This window comes from Ascaphus truei, chromosome 3, assembly GCF_040206685.1.
Source record: "Ascaphus truei isolate aAscTru1 chromosome 3, aAscTru1.hap1, whole genome shotgun sequence".
NCBI lineage: Eukaryota > Metazoa > Chordata > Amphibia > Anura > Ascaphidae > Ascaphus > Ascaphus truei.
The window spans coordinates 255,760,478-255,780,888 of NC_134485.1; the positions used below are offsets into that span (position 1 = coordinate 255,760,478).

General features: G+C 43.1%; 1 long non-coding RNA gene across 1 annotated transcript in view; it reads right to left on the minus strand.

Annotated features, from left to right (window-relative positions):
* Positions 1 to 14,637: 14,637 nt before the first annotated feature.
* LOC142491058 (uncharacterized) overlaps positions 14,638 to 20,411 on the minus strand; it is a 72,054-nt gene continuing 66,280 nt past the window's right edge. The window contains exon 3 of the long non-coding RNA XR_012800246.1: positions 14,638 to 14,959. This is a non-coding gene — a long non-coding RNA (uncharacterized LOC142491058). The remainder of the gene's footprint in view (positions 14,960 to 20,411) is intronic.

Genomic DNA, 20,411 nt, shown 5'->3' on the forward strand with positions numbered 1-20,411 from the left:
TTAATTTCAACACAGAAGCAGTCCTTTAAGATTGTTTTGCAATCTGTGCCCTGGAGAAGTTGGATCCACATTTGATTGCTGTTGTCTGGTCCAGTGAAATAACAGCTTTGAGAGATTTGGATGGGAGACAGACTGTAGTGCCCAGAGGTATGAATTATTCTCTATATTAGGGAAACCCTGGCAAATTAAGCCATGGGTACATGATTTATTAGGCAGCTCCCCTTCTTCGTCTCTCTTCCCCCACCCTGATGCTGTCCTTTCATTGTGAATTTGGGCCTAGTGGTGGGAAGGGCTTCTTGGATACATAAGGGGAAAGGGGGTTTGGGGAGGATCCAGCCCTCCCCGCACAGTCACCACATTGAGCTGTTCTGGTAGGAGGGGCAAACACAGCATGCAGTAAAGGACACGGGTGCTGTTGTTCTCGACACGGGATGGATGAGCTTCTGGAACTTCTGGAGGAAACTTGGAGAACTGGTCTTCAATGGCTGCAAGCTCACCTCGCTCACTCCACCTCCACTTTAGTTGTCCTTCTGTACCTAGGAAATTCCCAGATTGTGGTGCTGATGAGCCATGGCAACTTTGGGTAAGGGGTTGGGGTTGACCCTTCTTTTCACAAGCCATTCCACTTATGACTGTGTCCAAAAACACGTCTGTGCTTGACATTAATGATACTTGCCCCCTCTAGTGTTTGGCACAGACCCATTAGGTACATAAGTCCCAAGAAAGGGCCAGACACAGATTCCCACAGTATACAAAGGAGGGATTCCCTCAAGTCTCCCTCCCCACCTGACACTCAAAATAATTAGGGCAGCACCTACAGCAGACCACATAGGGTAACAATCTCACCTCCAAGCATGGTTGGGGAAGAATATCTTGACCAGAGTCAGAAACCATTCCCCAGGCCTATCCCATGGGCTTTACAGCATCCATCTGCTGTCTTGTTGAAGTGTGTCCATTCTAGTTACCTTGCGTCTGGGTATCTGAATGTCACTTATTTTTGTTCCTGTACGCAGAGTGTAGCAATGGAATTTGAGATTGATGCATCAGAGTTTGTACTTCTGCAGCTTAGTGCATCTGGGAAGTGGCAGGTGGTGTGTGTTTCCTATGGTATAAACATCTTGCCTGGCTAAGATCCACACCCCTCAGACTTAGTCACAACAGGTATATCTGGGGTTAAAAACAGTTTGTTGAATGATTTGTTGTCAACGTCATGTACCATTTTAAAAGACTGTGAGCCCAACGGATGGGAGCCATTTTACAGGTCCTAGCTAAGTGGGAGAGTTAGAGGTTGATTTTGTCCCTGGCGTGTGTGCCATATGGGTGTTCATCAAGTATGGGACTGTAGAACCACTGTTGCCAGGTACAGTAGCTCAGGTTTGGCTGCACTTGAAGGCCTGACAGATATTTGACATGAGGAAAGAATGGCTCCCTGTGAGGTATTTAGGGAGTTATACATGCATTTCACCAGCCTGTTAGGGATGCCTTTGCACATTTCAGTAAAGGGGAAAAAATAGAAAGGAAAGGTGATGGAGATACTGCCTTTTCTCCCACGTTACAAGGAGTTGACATCTACTGTACTGTAGGTCGAATAGAAAAGGAGATATTTCGTTAACCAAGGATACACGGTTGACTAAAACATTTGCCAAGTGATCGCAGGAACTTTGCATCAAAACCAGTTAACTCAGGAAAAAATGTTTGTCACTCTTCAAGTACAGTATCTGGATACAATAGTTTATGGTGAGACTGCCTGGTGAGCTTATGATGATGCCTGTCCAGAAACAAATTCAATAAGATGATAAGGATAGGTATATGTGGCTGTGTTTGACGGCTCTGTCCGTTGGATGCACAATGATGGTCCGTGCTGGTGGGGTGCTTTACGGCATTAGAGCTTGCCCTGTACAGGTGGTCACCACAGGCCTTATAGAAGGCCACAGTTGCAGAAGCTGTTTTGAAGGGTGTAGGCGGACGCTCACAGAGGTATGCAAGGGAGACTGGTTATGGTGAAATTAAATAAGGCTTTTATTGCGCCTGTTTCCTTAACATCAGGAAACCATCCAAACAAGGGGTAAACAAAGCTTCTATTCACTTGGGAATATTTCTAGTGAAATACTATGCAGTCCACAACTCCCTTTAGATAAGCATGTCTCCCAGCCCCAAACATATATCATGAAAAGAGCAGATATAAAAAGTCTTATAAATGAAAGTCTTATCTGTTCCTTATGGTTTGGAGGGAAAATCTTCTCTGTTCCTGGTTGCTACCTTTTCTTCAGGGTTTGTCAGCATTCAGGTTTAGAAGTTTCCCCTGTGTCTTGCAAGGGCAGGCTTTTCAAGCAACCTAATCAGGCAGGTGGTGTTTGTTAATTGACTACCAGCAGTTAACCACCACACTGCTGGATTAGAGGCATATTTCCTGAACAGGGATAACTCCCCTGTTACATACCTCCCCTGTTTGTGGGAAGCTAGGGCTTGCCACGGCCAAAGCCCATCCTTCCACTCTCATTCTAGATATCTCTGTGACTTGAATGAGAGAGGATGGAGGAAGAGAACCCTCAGTCCCGCTGGGATCGGAGCCCTTTCTCCAGTTTATTCGTGTCTCCTCCCAAAGGTGCTTGAGATCAGCACTCCTCAGTCGCTCGAGGAGGACTTTTTCTAAGTACAGTCTTTTTGCTACGTGCGCGGTCATGAGATTTCCCTCGCGTCGGGTGCTAGTCTTATTGTAGGCAGACTGCATTGCAGCAGTTGCAGAGCGTTTAAAAACAGCCCTTTGCGTTTTCCACTCTTGAAGCTGTCTCTCTGCCTTTTTCCCACTCAATGTGGTTGCTAGTTCAGCCTCTTTGGGATTAAGTTGCAATTCCACACCCACTTCCAGAGAATGTCCCATCTTTTCAGCTACCTCAGCTAAGGATTCTTCTGGTTTTGATTCAGCACGTGTACCTTCTTTTATTGCCTATTGGGTGGCTGAAGGTTTTGCTAGTGCTTGTTTAGGTGGTTCAAATTTTGCAACCTTGTCTTTCAGACGAGCGGTATTCCCAGCTCTCACTGTACCCTTGTCTTCATGGGTTTTTGTGGCTGTGGGATACTGACGCTTAGTCAGGGTCAATACTTGTCCTTGTAGAACTTCCATCTCATCCGCGAGAGATCAATGTTTTTTGAGTGCGTCTTGCAAGTCACTTCTCAGGGAATTTATCTGCACGCTTTGCTTTCTCTGAGCTTGCTTCCACATTTTTATTGCATTGTGAAGCACTATGAATTTCTTTGCTCGGGCCACAGTTACTTGTTTCAGTTTCTGGACCTTCTTGTGCTCTCTTTTGTGCCGAGTCACCTGGGTTCTAAGCTTGGCCTTTAGCGATGCTTTGGTGATGCTCAGGGTATCCTTCAGTTTCTCATGCTGCTTTGCGGGGACATACTGGGTAATCAGACGTTCCTGCAATACTTGTATTTCTTTAACAGCCTGCAGATTGTCTTCCTGCAGAGTTCGCTGCTTCTCCTCGGAAATCTGGAGGTGCGTACGCAGACCTTGCAGTTGGTTCTGCAATCGGTGCTCTGCTTCAAACTTCTCACCTTCCAACAGTCTATTTATTTCCTTAAGCTTGTGCAGCTTTTCATTCTTTTCCTTGACTTCGTCTGTGAAATGAAAATTTTCTTCTTCCAGTTTTAAGTTTTCTCTTTTTAATCTTACATTTTCTCCTTTTTCAGTCTCTTTACTATTCAGGGCCTCATTGTAGTCCTCCTTCCATTTATGCAATTCTGCTTTGAGAATGACAGTCTCCTGGCATGAGACTTCCTTCTCTAGGTTGAGGGTCTGAAGCTCCTTCTGACAGACATGGAGATCTGTATTAAGATTGACAATCGTTTCTTTAGAAATGTCCAGCTCCTCAGTGAGACTGTATAGTTCCTTTCTGGAAACTTCCAGGTCGGTGCGGCAGCTGTTGGTCTCATGATGTGAGGCATCCAGTGCTCTGCGGAGTGTATGAACCTCCTTCTGAGATACATGTACGTCTGTCCGGACACTGTTGACCTCCCGTTGTGAGGCATTCAGCTATACGCGAAGAGTGTGAACCTCTTGCTGAAAGACTGTCATCTACTTTAGTGCCTCCTCATACTTCTGCTTCAGCTTAGTCATCATTTTATCAGATTGGCTTTGCTTTTCATCCATGGTGGAAATAGTAGCGTTTGCAGTATCAGCTCAGTCTTGAGATCGTCCAATTCTGTCCTGGCCAAAGAGTACATTGTGAGCACATCTTTCTGTAGCTTCACGTTATTTTCGCAGAGCCGATCACAGTCACGCCTGGCATTTTTCAGGGCATCCTCAGGGCTGGTCAAGGGATCAACACTCACTGGTTCCGGCTCCGCTTCCCTGGGATGGTTGGTTGAGGGTTCCTCACTGTTGAACCCGGACAGACACTTCTTTGGGATACACGACTTCTGCCTTGGGCCCTCTGGATATTCAGTTATCCGCGGGATGAACTCTCCATTTTCTCTAGGCTTTAGGGCATCTCGGTCCCCCTTTTCCTCCACAGGATCTGCGGACGTGTCTGTTCCTTCCACGGTAAGTGAAGAACCGCTTTTCTTTTTCCGCCTTTATGTTTTGGATGACACCGTCCCCTCAGGAATACTGGGGCCTCCATCTTCATTTGAAATTTTAGCAGCATCACTGGATCCATCTGGCTTTTCTTGCAACTGTAATAGCTGACGGAAATATTCGGTGATCCACTGCTCCCGTTCTTTCTCCTGCTGATCATATTCGTCATCATAGGGAGCGGTCTTTTCGGTTTGTGCCGAGTTCAGGCACGCCCACCATTCTTGGGGTGTTTTGTGGGTGTGGCTCGGTTCGGGTTCCCCGTAAGAGATGTCTTCCTCTTTATTGGACTGGAAGGGACACTCTTCCGTGGGGTAGGGTTCATTACAGGAACGCTGCATCTTGTCCTCCATTTTGAGGCTATCAGAAGTAATTTTCTTCCTGACCTCAGGAGGCGCTTGCCACTGTATTTGCTAGAACCCCCAATTCTGGTAGTCCTACAGGTGGGCATATTTTGCTTGTAGAGGTCGTAGCTCTCACAGGCATCTCTGTAGACTTTTTCTTTCTTGGGTAAGTTTTACAAAATCAGCATTACTGTGCACACATTTTCTCTCATCAGGTATACAGGATGTGCAGTTGCTAGGTAAAAAAGTCTATTTGCTTTACACCATTTACTTGCTAGCTTTAATCTCTCATTAGGTATGCTGGATGTGCAGTTGCTAGGTAAAAACTTCTGTTTGCTTTACACAATTTACTTGCTATGTCCAATCTCTCTGCTTCAGCCAAATAATGTGATTTTCTGCTTGTGTTCAGTCTCAACTTTGGGTATTATGACATTCACTCTTCACACTTTGGGATACCTTTTACACAGCTCAGCAATTCCTTTTTTTTAGTAGGTAATTTTACCCTCAGCACTTGTTTACTGAAAATTCCCCTGCTTCAGCACAGTCTTGCATCAATTTTCACATTTTTCTGCATATACTCCATTCACAACTGGCAGTCCTATGCGGTGTGGCAGCCTTTACTTGCAGAATCAGTACCGCTCGTGAGTCACCATCTGTATTCACTGCTTCAGCTAAACATTTGAAAACAACAAACGCCTATCCCTTTTAAGGGCTAACTCACTTCTTGAACCCTGACAATGGCTGGAAGGCAAACCCCCTATTTCAATGACCATATTACACTTTATTGTGATAGGCAAATAAGGTTTACCTGTTTCAGCAGTCTCTCTCTCTCTCTCCTCTTGGGATTGGGGAAAATAGTCCATCTGTGGTTTTGTAAGTTTCAGTGCAGTGTAGATTTCCTGCCTGGGTGTGTATCTCTTTAACTCTGTCTCTGCTGCATGAGTTCCTTTGGTCAGGCTGTTTGTGGGCAAAAAGCACCAAAAAAAATTCACAGGCAATCTATCTCCGGGTCCCTTCAACTTCAAAGACCACCTCTCGTCCCTCTTCTGATGACCATATGTAGCGGACACTCACAGAGGTATGCAAGGGAGACTGGTTATGGTGAAATTAAATAAGGCTTTTATTGCCCCTGTTTCCTTAACATCAGGAAACCATCCAAACAAGGGGTAAACAAAGCTTCTATTCACTTGGGAGTATTTCTAGTGAAATACTATGCAGTCCACAACTCCCTTTAGATAAGCATGTCTCCCAGCCCCAAACATATATCATGAAAAGAGCAGATATAAAAAGTCTTATAAATGAAAGTCTTATCTGTTCCTTGTGGTTTGGAGGGAAAATCTTCTCTGTTCCTGGGTGCTACCTTTTCTTCAGGGTTTGTCAGCATTCAGGTTTAGAAGTTTCCCATGTATCTTGCAAGCAGCCTCTTCTGGTAGTCTCAAGACGTCTATCCCCATATCAGTCTCACAAGTTGTGAGAGTAAGGGACAATCTCACTTCCTGTCTCAAGGGCAGGCTTTTCTAAGCAACCTAATCAGACAGTTGGTGTTTGTTAATTGACTACCAGCAGTTAACCACCACACTGCAGGATTAGAGGCATATTTCCTGAACAGGGATAACTCCCCTGTTACAAAGGGCAATGACACTGGTGACACAAGCAGAGAGATGGCTCAGCTGTTGTTCCTCATCTTCGCCAAGGAATTTTGCTTATTGTTTGTGTGGGCAGTAAGTTTCACTCCAGGCAAATGGGCCTATTCTAGTAGCTTCAATAAAATCATTGCCATCTCGAATGGTTTGGCATGACTCCATCGAACAGTTTGACATGTGTGTTATCACAGTATTCAAAAGAATCAGAAGGCATTAACACAAGTCACAAACTGTCCAGTAGGAAAATGTCAATATCGCTCAGGACATTAGCAATGTTATCTCATCTTTTTTGTAAGTTCTACAAACCGGGGCCGCATCTCCCTGCATAGCTATTACAGGCGATCACACTGTTTTTATTTACATTTTAATAACAGTATTGTAGCAGGGGGTTTCTTAAGCAGAACCGCGTTAATTTCAGCCTTGGGTCCCCCTGCTTCCCAAGTTACAGGCCCCAGTATTGGTTGCCGGTATCTACTAAATGTCTACTAAATGTCCCGGTCACGTGACGCGGGAGATTTAAACAAAGCAGGGAGATACCGGCACCCCAAACCGGGGCCTGTATCTCGGGAAGCAGGGGTCCCCGGACCTGAAATTAATGTGGTTCTTAAAATAAATTAAAAACAGCTTAATTGCCTTAGCAGCTTGAATGAAATATAATGTATTGTATTTGGTGCTTTTTTTTTATTATTTGTAGCTTGCCCATTCATTGCTATTGTGGCAAACCATGGTCATATTATGGTTTACCACTGTGCCAATCACTGGATAGCGGTGGTAGATGGTGGGGGTAGTTGCCCTGGGGAGGCTGGTTAGGCCTCCCAAGTGGGTAGCGGGGGAGGGGTTTAAGCACTTAATTACTAAAGCTAAAGAGGTTAGTGGTCATTAGTTTGTTTTTATTGTAATGTTGCTGCCCACAGAGGACAAAGATGCAGAGAATGGTGATGAGGATGATGAGGAAGATAGGGATGGCTTTCATCCTGGCAGGGGTAAGTAGAACTTTTATTTACTTTATGCTAGTTGGATAATGTTTTATTTTTAATGGGCAAATGAGCTATTATCCAGATCTGAATAATAGTTATTTTGCCCATTACTGTACCGTATGTGTTGGGGGGGGGAGGAGCGGGAGAGTTTGGGGTATATGGGGTGCCCATTCATTGCTATTGGGGTTATCTTGCTCCCATTGAGGGCATTGGCAACCACACTGCAAACAAATGGGTGTATTGGCAAGTATTATGTTTTAATGTTTATTGGTGGTAGCGGGGGTGGGTGAAGGTGATATTTGGCCCATGGTGGGTGTTTATGCTTACCGGGTGGTTAGCGGTAGTAACCGCTAAGGTAATGAAGGTGTTAACTCCTACTGCAACCCTCCCACAAGGCCTAAACACCCACAATGGGCCAAGTACCACCTTTGCCCACCCCCGCTACCCCAATAAACGGGGCACTGGTATTTAACCCCTTCATTGCCTTAGCAGTTAATGAAGCTGTGTGTAACTGTATTTTTAGTACATAGGATTGTAGCAGGGGTCTCTGGAGCTGGTATTAATGCAGGTCAGCTCCGAAGAATCCCGGCTTCAATCCGATCAATACAAGTAACATTTTTCTTCTATGTCCTACCGCAAATCCCATCCCACCACCCTTGAGGTGACGAGATTAAATTTGCGAGTACTTCGCTAGTTCAGAGCCTCGATGATCTCATCGGAGCTACTAGAATAGCATGATTTTATTTTAAAAAATGCGAGTTGGAGCTGTTTTTCAGCTCCCGCTCAGTGTGTTTAGGCTGCAGCGCTACCGCTCGGGGAGATGCACTTCCCAAATGAGTTTGGCAGGTCATCGGAGCTTTATGAATAGAAACATTGCCAAATCATTCGGGAACTGCTCAAAAAGCTCAATGAGTTAGTTATCGAAGCGACTAGAATAGGCCCCGAAGTTGCTTCAGTTCCCATTGATACTTCACCACCCGAGCAATTTATCCGGTTGGGAGGGTTTTGGAGAAATATTTAGTGCATTTGGTTATAGATCCCAGGGATAATGGTACACATTTGTTCTTGGTCAGAGTTGCCAAAGAAGCCGCTAGACTAGGGTTGGGGGAGGATGTCATCATGCAGATTGGGAGATGGGAGTATATTCGGTACTTGGGAAACAACATGTTGAATGATGGATTTGATTTATGAGACTCATTAACATAGAAACTCCTTACACTTGTATTTGAATTATTGATGTACATTAATCTGTAATATAGGTGACAGCTACTTCCAAAATTTCAATTTCTAATCCTGCATCCTGAAAATTATAGTTCATTGTACCTTGTCCCATAATTTATAATCCCTATATCGTGTAGATAATTCAGTAGCAGGGTCACACATAGTAACTACAGTAGTATAACTACTCAACCTGTTTTTAAATACATGAACAAAATGATTAATGAAACCTACCTCATGCCTAACAGGAGAATAGTTTCCAGGCTCCTGTATTTGTTGCATTATATAACAATGCAGTTTATTTTTCTATAATAATTAAAGTTATTATCTAAGAACGTATTGTTAAAGCAATTGTAAACCAAGAAAAACAGTCTCTTTTGGCAGTCATTACAGATATATTGTACACTACATTATTTTAGTAAGGTCAGATCTTTTCCACAACTTTTTAGGACAGATACATATTTATACAAGATCTTTCGCTTAACCGATGAATAAAAATTAGAAATAACATTATGGGTCCCATGCACTAAACGCCAAAAGAAAAACTCACCGGGCTGTTTAAATCACCAGTTTTGACAGCGTTGCTATCACGGTATGCAGAAAGCCCAGAATACCTGTGATAGCAACATTTGCAAAACTGGCGAGTAGCCGGCGACGTGATGATCGCCCCTCTGAAAAGGGCTTTATTTCTGCTGCAGAGAAAGAGAGCCATCTCTGGCTGCGCAAATCTCGGCATACATCAACATGTTTTAATATAAAATGTAATACTAGCGTATTGTAGCATGGGGTCTCCGGAGTTGAACCTTGTTGATTTCAGGTCCGGGGACACCTTGCTTCCCGAGATACAGGCGCTGTTATGGGGTGCCGGTATCTCCTATGCATTTTATTCCCACGGTCACATGATGCGAGACATTTAAATGTAGAGAAGCCACCGGCACCCCATAACGGGGCCTGTATCTCGGTAAGCAAGGGGTCCCCAGACGGCAAATCAACAATTTTCTGCTACGGAGACTCACTGCTACAATACACTAGCATTAAAACCCAAATAAAAATTGAACAAATTTGTTACTGTAGCGGCTATCCGCTATGGTACTGTAGCTGCTTTAATGTCATTTATATTAATAGTGTGCAGGAGCAGGGGTTCTCCTGAGATGAACCGTATTGATTTCAGCCTCGGGGACCCCCTGCTTCCCGAGCTACAGGCCCTGGTATTGGGTGTCGGTATCGCCTTCATTATTTAAATCCCTCGGTCACGTGACGCAGATGATTTAAAAATAGCGGAGATACCGGCACCCAATGCCCCATGTCAGGGCCTGCAACTTGGGAAGTAGGGGGTACCTGAGGAAGAAATCAAAGCGCTTCAGCTCAGGACACCCCCTGCTCCCGCATAAAAATGACATTAAAGCAGCTTTATTATTTTAGTGCAGGCCTGCACAACACGCGGCCCGCGGGCCGCATGCGGCCTGCCTGCACTCATAGTGCGGCCCATGGCAGCTTTCTGCTCTCCCCCTCCCTCCCGAGTCCACTCTCCCACGCCCCCCCCCCCCCCCCATGAGCCCGCTGTCACCCTCGCAGGGTAGCAGCGTGCTCTAGCATTGAGGCACTTCCTGCCTGCTGCTTGCTAGAGCGTGCATACACTCCTGCTTGGATGGCAGAGGTATTTACTGCTTGGACGGCAGAGGTATTTATTGATTGGACAGCAGAGGTATTTACTGCTTGATGTGAGGTGCTGGGGCTTGATATGAGGTGCTGGGGGATTAATGTGAGGTGCTGGGGGGGTTGATGTGAGGTGCTGGGGGGTTAATGTGAGGTGCTAGGGGGTTAATGTGATCTGCTGGGGGCTTGATGTGAGGTGCTGGGGGGTTAATGTGAGGTACAGGGGGGCTTGATGTGTGGTGCAGGGGGGCTTGATGTGTGGTGCAGGGGGGCTTGATGTGTGGTGCAAGGGGGGTTGATGTGTGGTGCAAGGGGAGCTGATGTGAGGTGCAGGGGGGGTTGATATGAGGTGCAGGGGGGCTTGATGTGTGGTGCTTGGGAGCTTGATGTGTGGTGCAGGGGGGTTAATGGGAGGTGCTGGGGGGGTTAATGTAAGGTGCTTGGGGGTTAATGTGAGGTGCAGGGGGGCTTGATGTGTGGTGCAGGAGGGGTTGATGTGAGGTGCAGGGGGGGTTGATGTGAGGTGCAGGGGGGGTTGATGTGAGGTGCAGGGGGGGTTTATGTGAGGTGCCGGGGGGTTGATGTGAGGTGCTGGGGGGCTTGATGTGTGGTGCAGGGGGGGTGATGTGAGGTGCTGGGGGGCTTGATGTGTGGTGCAGGGGGGGTTGATGTGAGGTGCAGGGGGGGTTGATGTGAGGGGCAGGGGGGGTTGATGTGAGGTTCAGGGGGGGAGAGTGATGTAAGGTGCAGGGGTTGAGAGTGATGTGAGGTGCCGTGGGGAGATTGATTTGAGGTGCAGGGGGAGAGTGATGGGAGGTGCAGGGGGGAGAATGATGGGAGGTGCAGGGGGAGAATGATGGGAGGCGCAGGGGGAGAATGATGTGAGGTGCAGGGGGAGAGGGATTAAAATTTCAAGTTCACAGATTTAGGTTATGCTGAAAGGTACGCAGAGAAACAAAATTGTATTTACATGAATATCATAAAATGAAAAAAAAAGAAAAAGAGGCAAGACTGATGAGAAAAGTAGAATGAACATATAGAAAAAAAACAGCATATGTGCAGGGGGGAGAGGGATGTGAGGTGCAGGGGGGGTAGGATGTGTGTGGTGTGCAGGGGGGTATTGTGTGTTTGATGTGGAGGGGGAGTATTATATGTGTTGGTGAGGGGGAGAGATGGGGGTACGAGAGATAGATAGGTAGTATCGCAAAGGTTGATAGTGAGGGGTTCTGGGGGAGATATGAGGATGATGATGAAGGGTGCTGGGGAGATATATGAGGATGATGATGAGGTGCTGGAGGAGAGATGATGATGATGATGATGATGATGATGATGATGATGATGATGATGATGATGATGATGATGATGATGATGATGATGATGATGATGATGATGATGATGATGATGATGATGATGATGATGATTTTACCCGTGCGGCCCAATTTTTTTTTCCTTGTAGCAGTTCGGCCCTTCTCACGTTACGAGTTGTGCAGGCCTGCCTTAGTGGATAGTCGCTAAGACAATGAAGGGGTTAAGGCACAATAACAAGTTTATTGAGGGCAGAGGGGGTGAGTGAAGGGGGTTGTTGGCCCTTCACTCACCCCCTCTGCCCCCAATAAATATTACAATATGTACTACCCACCAACACACAACACACCTTTTCCCCCACATAAAACATTTGTATTTTTTCTGCACAGGATTGATACTAGAGGCTAGCAGGGGTCCCCATGAGTGTCCGTGGGGTTGTATACTAGTTAGATACCCCCACTACAGATTGTAATGGAGGGAATGGTGCTTTGAGGGGCAAATTAAGAGTAATACTAAAGACACACAGAACCCATATGTAGCACTCTATTCCTGTGTGAGATGGTGAATTGGTTAAAACATATTTATTCAAAAACTTAGTTAAAACAATGGGGTTTAAAACAAGTATTAAATAATACAAAGTGTTGTGTAGACTCTTGGGGTAGATTACTCCAGGGGAGTGTCAAATAGGATAGTAAGGTCCAGTGTTAGTGTATTCACTGGCCCTAGTAACCATCGTATAGACCATCAGGTCTGTATAGAGCCCTTAATTGTGCCGCAGCCGAGCCACGCTGACTTCCTCTGATCGCATAGAGTCAGCGTCTGTGAGCGAGGGCTCTGCGCGTGCACGTGACTGCGTGGTGCCGACACGCGTGTTTCGCGGGTATGCTTTTTCAAGGCCAATATTCGGGCTCGGCTGCGGCACAATTAAGGGCTCTATACAGACCTGATGGTCCGATGAGTCACAGCCAGGGAACGATTTATTTATCTGGCAAATACTATTTATTTATATATATAAGAGAGTACTATCCTGCAACTATCCGATCATTACATTAAGAGATAGGATTTTACCTTAGTAGCCTACAGTACCCTATCCAGCAACTCACATCTGGAGTGCCAGTTTCACACCATATATGGAGGAGTGCAGCACCAATTAGGCAAAGGTTTTAAACTATTAACCTGTTCACTGGTCCTATAAGGTGCAGCGCTTAGCAGCAACTCCTAATCTGTTCATATAGGAGTCTAAGCAGTGTCTTCATTTTTATCAGTAATTCATTTTGAGTACTAGTGTCAACTAAGGATCTGCATATTTCAGATCCACTGTTCACACGTGATATCTTCATGGTCCATTCTCTATACTCACGCACAACCCACCCTAGCTGGCGTCAGTAAACAACATTTGGTGTACACCTACCAGCAATTGTAAAACAATGCAATCATACCTTTAACTGACTGCAGTACATAGCAGCACATCAATAGGTTCTGTATTTCCTGTACACCAATTAGTACTCAATTACTGTTGCACTACATATATGGTTATTACTATCGTTCCTAATAAAACCTACATCTAGCTAATCGCTCTATACGAAGGTTACTAGGGCCAGTGAATACACTAACACTGGACTTTACTATCCTATTTGACACTCCCCTGGAGTAATCTACCCCAAGAGTCTACACAACACTTGGTATTATTTAATACTTGTTTTAAACCCCATTGTTTTAACTAAGTTTTTGAATAAATATGTTTTAACCAATTCACCATCTCACACAGGAATAGAGTGCTACATATGGGTTCTGTGTGTCTTTAGGCTTCCAGGTGGTCCCTGTGGGTGTCCTGGGGCCCCACAGGGTTCCCGGGTGGTCCCCGTGAGTGTCCGTGTGCCTTCAGGTGATCCCCGCGGGTGTCTGAGGGTCCTCGGGTGGTCCTCTTGGATCCCCACTGGCCTGCGGTACCAATCCTGTTGCAAAAAAAAATGTGGAATGCATTGCAATAAATACACCTCCCAAACCCTCCCCCCACACATACAGTACAGTAAGGGGCAAAACTAATATTATCCAGATAAAATGATAATAGTGCATTTCCCCATTATAAAATCAAATATTAGCCAGTCAGCATAAATAAAGTAAATAAAACATTCAACTTACCCTTGCCATCAGGAAGGGTGTCCTCATCAGCATACTGCAGGACCATGTTCTCCGTTGCCAAAAAGAATACAATAAATAATACAATCTATTGGCCCCTAACCCCTTAATCACCACAGCGGTTAATAACCGCTATAGTAATTAAGGGGTTAACCCCTGTCCCCCGCTACCCACCAGTGAGGCCTAACCACCCACCCCAGACCCACTAAACCCACCCTTTACCCATTGATTGGCACAGTGGTATACCATACCCATATAATATGGGCATTATAGGAAAGTATATCACTCAATGGTCAACCTAATACAAATAATTAAGGCCAAAAATACACAATAATCACATAAATACAGAAGCACCTAAATAACCCAACACTAAAATAAATAAATAGCTATATAGAACACATCACAAATAATTATCTATCGCAAAATAGCAAAATTATTACACTTATGTTATTCCAAAACAATACAATTAAATAAACAACTATCCAAGCAAACTATTAAACAAATAAAACCACTAGCCAACAAACCAATTAATGAATTTAAACCAGTAGCCAACAAAACTAATAAATAATTAAAAACACTAACCAATCCTAAAATGTACTAAAAACAAGCCATCCAAATTCTAAACAATTTAATCCAAAAAATAAATAGAATTAGAAAAAATAACAGTCAATAGAAAACAAGCATTTGCCAAAAAATGCATTGGCTATCACTGTATTCATCTGTACCCTGAAGGGGCACAGATTAATAAATTATCAGTCAATGGGCAATGAAAAACATAAAAAATTAAAAATACAATCAACAAAAACTTTAAAAATTAATTTACGTACATTCAATATTTTTCTTACCTTTAGAAGCGTTGACCTTCCGAATCCCGGCATATCAGGTAGCTCTCGTACCGCAGCATCATCAAAGTCAATCCACACCATCCACCTTGAAGATCCAGAACAATTAACAAAATTCTTCTATCTTTTATCTTCTATCACCGTCCTCTTTCTTCATCTGTCATTATTTCTTTCTTTTCTTTAATCTTCTATCTTCATCTGTCAACCCAAATCCCAATGTAAATCCAGAACAGGATGTTCTCTCGTCGTCTTCTTCCTGTTAAATGAGACATAAAGGCCTTATATATGGCAGGTGACTTCACATTTTCAGGTCAGATGGTACAACTCCAATCTGATTGGACGCTGTATCATGTGCCCGCTTCCTTTTTTTTTGTTAAGAATGTGACATTATCTCCAAGGGAGGCTTTTTTTTCAAATGCGGACCTAAAACTGGATCATTGATTAGTAGATTCCAGTGTTTACGAACAATGGCCTGTATTTCATGGCTATCTGAATTAAAATTCATGAAAAACGGGACTTGTATAATCTCAGATTTTGATGCATTAGGATCTTTAAATATGACCTTACTGTTCAATAGTGACTCCCTATTCATCTCTCGCACTCTTGTTAAAGCTGCGGTCAATAGATTAGAATTATATCCTCTCTGGACAAATTTCTCAAACAATTCACTGGATTGTGCATCGAAGTCGACCTCTAGACTACAATTCCTCCTGAGTCTCATGAATTGACCCAAGGGGATATTGTTAATCCAAGATTTTTTATGATTGCTGGAGGCTAACAACAGGTTTTTAGTATCAACCTTTTTGAAAAAGGTTTTGGTTCTAACCCTTTTATCCAAATGGACTTCGAGATGCAAATCCAGAAAATCAATCTCAGAAGCGTGTGATGTCACAGTAAATTTTAAGTTATAATCATTAATATTCAAATACGTCTCAAATGTCTCAAGGGATTCAAAATCACCTTCCAATACACAAACTATATTGTCTATAAACCGCCGCCACAGGATAACTCTAGCGGCGAACGAATAATGAGACCATATATACCGCTGTTCCCAAACTTCCATCTACAGATTTGCATAGCTAGGGGCAAAACGCGTGCCCATTGCTGTACCACAAATCTGCACATAGAACTGGGACAGGAAAAGAAAATAATTATCGGTAAGGATGTAGAGTTGTGTGAAAAAGTAAGTGCACCTTCTTTGAATTCTATGGTTTTACATATCAGGACATAATAACAATCATCTGTTCCTTAACAGGTCTTTAAATTAGGTAAAAACAACCTCAGATGAACAACAACACATTACATATTACACCGTGTCATGATTTATTTAACAAAAATAAAACTAAAATGGAGAAGCTATGTGTGAAAAACTAAGTACACCCTTACTGCTTCCATAGGAATTAAGATGGTAAGTAGCAGACAGGTGCTGCTAATCAAATGCCCTTGATTAATTGATCATCAGCAAGTATGACCACCTCTATAAAAGTCGACGTTTTAGAACTTTGCTGGTCTGGAGCATTCAGGTGTGTGTTAACACAATGCCAAGGAGGAAAGACATCAGCAATGATCTTAGAGAAGCAATTGTTGCTGCCCATCAATCTGGGAAGGGTTATAAGGCCATTTCCAAACAATTTAAAGTCCATCATTCTATAGTGAGAAACATTATTCAAAAGTGGAAAACATTCAAGGCAGTTGCCAATCTTCCCTGGACGTCCCAGCAAATTCACCCCAAGGTCAGACCGTGCAATGCTCAGAGAAATTGCACAAAACCCAAGAGTTACATCTCATACTCTACAAGCCTCAGTTAGCATGTTAAATGTTAAAGTTCATGACAGTACAATTAGAAAAAGACTGAACAAGTATGGTTTGTTTGGAAGGGTTGCCAGGAGAAAGCCTCTTCTATCTAAAAAGAACATGGCAGCATGGCTTAGGTTTGCAAAGTTGCATCTGAAAAAACCACAAGACTTCTGGAACAATGACCTTTGGACAGACAAGACCAAAGTGGAGATGTTTGGCCATAATGCACAGCACCACATTTGGCGAAAACCAAACACAGCATATCAGCACCAACACCTCATACCAACTGTCATGCACGGTGGTGGAGGGGTGATGATTTGGGCTTGCTTTTGCAGCCACAGGACCTGGGAACCTTGCAGTCATTGTGTCGACCATGAACTCCTCTGTATACCAAAGTATTCTAGAGTCAAATGTGAGGCCATCTGTCAGACAGCTAAAGCTTGGCCGAAATTGGGTCATGCAACAGGACAATGATCCCAAGCACACCAGCAAATCTACAACAGAATGGCTGAAAAAGAAAAGAATCAAGGTGTTGCAATGGCCCAGTCAAAGTCCAGACCTGAAAATATCTAATTCTCTACGGCGCTGCGTAGGAATACGTCTCTGTCACTTGGATCGATTCACCTCCGGAGGCTTTAACCCACTCTTAAAGCGCTGGACAGGAAAAGGACGACGATAGCAACAACGAGCTCGGAGGAGAAGTAATTGAGTCAGACAACCAGTGAGCTTAGTCAAAAAATCTCCTGTTTATTAAACGTTTACAGTCAGGTTATACACTGGCGACACACTTTATTCGAGCTTGGCTAGTCCCACGAATTCGGGTATACCCGGGTGTATTGAGGTTTGTGACTGTTTTCTGCCCGAGTGCATTGAGTTATTTTCCAAGCAGGGATTGAAGCATTTTATTCCCGCTGGCTGCAAAACTGCACAGTATATATATATATACTGCATTACAATTCATGAATTTATGCCATCTGGTAGACACGCGAAGCATTGCAGCCTATTAAATCCTAATCATTATCATTTAACAGATAAGCCGCCCATCAGCCAGGCATGAACCCAGGCTGGGAAGGCAAATGCAACGGGGCTTGTCAGAGGTGAGGAGTGGCGCATTCCAGGTATCTGCCAGGTACATACTGGGTATTTGCTCGAATAAAGTGTGTCGGTGCAGTATAGGCAAACAAGCGTAGAAAAAAAACACATATACGTGAGAAATTTACTTCCCTTATTGTGTGTCTAGAAAGTGACAGTTGGAAAATTACGATTTGGGAACTAGCCTGAGTGCTAGATTTTGGGGCTGTAAAGGAAGCATCATTCTTCTTATTGTCTAATACATTTCATTGTGTAAGACATTCTTAAAATTCAGGTTCAGCATGGCTGGCTAAACTTCCTGTTTCTACATAGTGAAATAAGTCTGAACAAACAGAGTTCCTTAGTTCAGCCATGAGCAAGTGGGTAAAAGGTCAATCTGACATCTGACTCAAAGCATAATGGCATACTGGCATTATTTAGTTCCTGAGATTTAAGTGTTAGTACAAATGGTTATATAGCAGTCAAAATGGAGTCCCCCCTTGATACATACATTATTAATCCCTCCTTTTGTCATAAAATGACAATCCCTAGGATACAGGGGTCTCGTACTGGATTTAAACATTATCATAATCCACTAAAGGTATCGGGACACTGGTGGTTGTAGGTCTAGAGTTATATGTTACATTTGGGAAACTAGAAATAGAGGCATTAACGTTCAGTGAAGCATATGTGTGATCAATTGACTTAACAGAAGGCATAATCATTTTACATAAAGATAAACACATTAATTTGCAGCATGAAAAAATAACAACTAATACTACAAATATGCAAGTGATAAATATCAGTCCCATAATAATCTTCTTTCCCAACTCTCCAATCCATGCGCCTAACCCAAAAGTCCAATCAAACTGATCAACTCTCTCAGTAATGTCTGCAACAAGACTTTTGATGTTAGCCATATGATTCTGCACAGATTTTGAATGATCAGATAGATTAAAACAGCACATTCCCTCAAAATCCTGACATCCATGCTCATGTTTAAGCAAAAGATAATCAATTGCCGCACGATTTTCCAAAATTGCTTTGCGTGTACCTTGTAAATCTATCATCAGTTCTTCTAGGGCCTGGGAGGTGTGATTTAACCCCTTGGCTACAGCACATGCCAGTTACTTATAGTTCTTGCTGATTTCACAGCCAATCCAGGTACTCCAACAAGAGAGACTGCTAGACTTAGAATTTCAGCATTTGACAATAAAACTACATGTGGATTGCAATCTTCAGTAACTGAAATAGTAGATCGCTTAACTTTGGTTTGATGTGGGCCAGGTTCTACAGAGAACATCATTATTCCTAACCTGGTGAGAGTACATGGTCCCCCTGAGATGTTTCCTGGTATATATGTGTATGTAGTATTACCACAAGAAAACAACCATCCGACGGGAAGTTTAACCGAATATATATGACTTGGTGTGCTTATTGTGTGATTGAAATGCTGTGGCTGGACCTTAAGAGAGCTGTGCATAAACAAATGCCCACAAACCTCAATGAACTGAAGCAACGTTGTAAAGAAGAGTGGGCCAAAATTCCTCCACAACGATGTGAGAGACTGATAAAGTCATACAGAAAATGATTACTTCAAGTTATTGCCGCTAAAGGTGGTTCTACCAGCTATTGAATCATAAGGTATACTTAGTTTTTCACACAAGGCTTCTCCATTTTGACTTTATTTTTGTAAATAAATCATGACACGGTGTAAACGTCATGTGTAGTTGTTCATCTGAGGTTGTATTTACCTCATTTTAAGACCTGCTAAGGAACAGATGATTGTTATTATATCCTGATATGTAAAACCATAGAATTCAACGAAGGTGTACTTTCTTTTTCACACAACTGTACCTAATAGATTGTAGAATAATGTCCCCATTCAGCTTATGTAATTGGGTATCACCCTTCAGATACGATTTTATAGCTTAAATTCCCAAATCGTGCAGTATATGAGTATATAAAGATGTCACATCAAATATTGCCCCCCTATATGTGTCCTTCCATTCAAAGTCCTTAAATAGATTTAACACATTCATCGTATCCTTGATATACAACGGAAGGACATTAACGTATTTTTGTAAGAAATAATCTACATATCGTGACAAATTTGACGTGATAGATTAAATACCAGACACGATTGGTCTACCCGGAGGGTTAGTAACAGACTTCTGAACCTTAGGTAGGTGATAAAAAAATAGAAATACATAGATATTCTGTAAATAAAAATTGAAATTAGTTTTAGTGATGACAGTCTGTTAGAGTGCCTGATCCAGGAGTAAATGTAACCTTGGGTCACTCTTAAATTTAGTATAAAATGCAATGTCATCCAAAAGCCGTAAGGCCTCCCTTTCATAATCAACACGATTCTGCAATATTACTCCCCCTCCTTTATCTGCCTGCCTTATTATTAGAAAACATAGAGGACCCCTATAAGCTCATATTGAACCCCCAAAATAACCACAACATATATTTATGCGTATAAGAGTCAAAGAGGAGTGCTACTGAGAATGGCAATATATATTTAAAACCAGAGACAGAACATGAAACACAGACAGAGCCCAGTGGTACATCCAATGACACAAATACACAGTACAGTGCCAAAATATATATATAGATATCTTTTGAATAAAATGGTCTTTAATTTGGAGGGTGGCTCCTCCTTCCCTAGTTTAAAGCTCACCCCCTTCCACTTTTAAATGGTTAAAGCTTACTCCATTCCACCTTCCACACTCATGGGAACTTGCGTGCAGTTTGATTGCGACAAATCTAATACAGAGTGCTTTTCCTGGTATTATACAGGTTAATAAGAGCTTAAATCAGACTTAGAACTATGC